Genomic DNA, 1826 nt, shown 5'->3' on the forward strand with positions numbered 1-1826 from the left:
CCTGTGGGTGTGAGCGCGTGTATTCGGGACCCGCGGGCTACCGCACCGACCCACACTGTCCCAATTCTCGCCACCGTGCCGCCCCGCCCCTCCCAGCCTATCCCACGCTTCTCTTCCGGCAGGGACCACATCCGGCCCTGGGTCAACCCTACCCCTCGCGGCTGCTCGGTCTCCAACGGCCCGAGGCTCCCTGGGAAGGGTGCACAGCCTGCCCGCCAGCCCCTCCCGGCCCCGCAGCTTCCTGGGGGCGCGCTCTTGAAGGTCCACCGCGCTCCGGGCTGATTGCAGTCGCACCCTGATAGACTCCGGGTAGGCGCGCTTGTCCTTGATTCGATCCAGTGTTCGTGGGTCATTGCAAACACTGGGCTCCGGCCGATGCTCGGTAACAGCCATTGTCGGAGGCCTTTTGCCAGTTCCAGTTCTGTAGTGGCCTCTACGCGCGCTGGCCTAACCGGCCATGGGCAGAAGAGCTCCTGTATTTGCGGTATTCAGCTTTGAGGTGCGCTGCCAGGGGGACCAACTCACGCCACCTCCTCTTTCTACAGAGGGCTCTCAAATCCACCCACCTGACCCAGACAGTTCACCCATATTTCCACCTGCTCCCCAGTTTTCGGCTCAGAACTTCACCCGAAATCAGCGTGTCTCCATCAAATGCTACCTCTTCCCAGCTGCCACCTCATGGGTCCCTGTGGTGTCGCCGCTCTAGCCACCTGACATGCCTTCCTTATGTGTCTGCTTCAGGACGCCGCCGACCTCCCCTTATGCTGTCTTCCCCCACGCAGCGCAGGCCTCTCCCGATTCGTGAGCAGAACCCTCTGTCACTGCCCCCTTTTGCATCAGGGACTCTCCCACCTGGCCGGCAAGGGCTATATTCTGCCCAACCTGCCAGCACTTTGTCTTCCTGTCCTAGACAGTCCCCTCTCATTGTCCTCACTTAACTCCACGCTCTACCCCCAGCTCTCTGCGCCCCTCCCTGCCGGGGTCAGTAGGAGCCCTTCTGCGCTCTACCCCCAGCTCCCTAAGCCCCTCCCTGCCCGGGTCAGTAGGAGCCCTTCTGCCTAAGTGGGAGAGGACTCAGTTCACTCTGACTGACAGACCCGAACAGCCTGGGGCATGTTTGCCTCAGACCTGGATTTAGGCCAGGGACTCAGGGACTCTCCTTTCTTCAGCTTTGCTTTCTTCTCTGTGAGCCCCTTTCTAGCCCAAGTGAGACCCCAGCGGAGACAGGCGAGGCCTCAGCTCTGACTCCAGAGGAGGGAGGTTTCTGCCAGGCATTCTGATGAGCCTGGCTGGCTCAGCTTGGCAGGGTCGGGCTCTTGCACACATGTTCTCCCAGGCTCTGTGATCCATGGCGAGTCTAGGTCCTTCTCTTGGCTACTTTTTCACCCCCACAGGGAGCACTTGAGCACTCCTGTACCCCTTCTCTGTCACAGGGGACTAAAGGTGATTCGGGGCACCATCTCTAGCTAATTCTCTGCAAAATTTGCCATACCTATGCTTCCCTCTGCAGCAGTGTGGACACAGGCCCAGCCCGGAAGGGGGGCACAGGCTCTCTCTGCGGAAGGGGGACACAGGCTCTCTCTGCCTCACTTCCTCGTCAGACTGTTTGGTATTCCTGTCCTTGTACCCTTCCCCTGGGGTCAAGAGGTGATGTGGAGAGACCTCAGGCCTTTCAGAGATTCGGCCCTCTAGATGCTGCCTGCCACCTTCTCTATTTCCCGAGGACTTCTTTTTTTTTTTTTTTTTTAATCCCCCTAAAGAATTATCTGTTGGGACCAGCAGTTAGCGTAATGGCTATGTCGCTGGACGCCCATGTAGTCAACTGC

This window comes from Tupaia chinensis, unplaced genomic scaffold, assembly GCF_000334495.1.
Source record: "Tupaia chinensis unplaced genomic scaffold, TupChi_1.0 Scaffold138115_2, whole genome shotgun sequence".
NCBI lineage: Eukaryota > Metazoa > Chordata > Mammalia > Scandentia > Tupaiidae > Tupaia > Tupaia belangeri.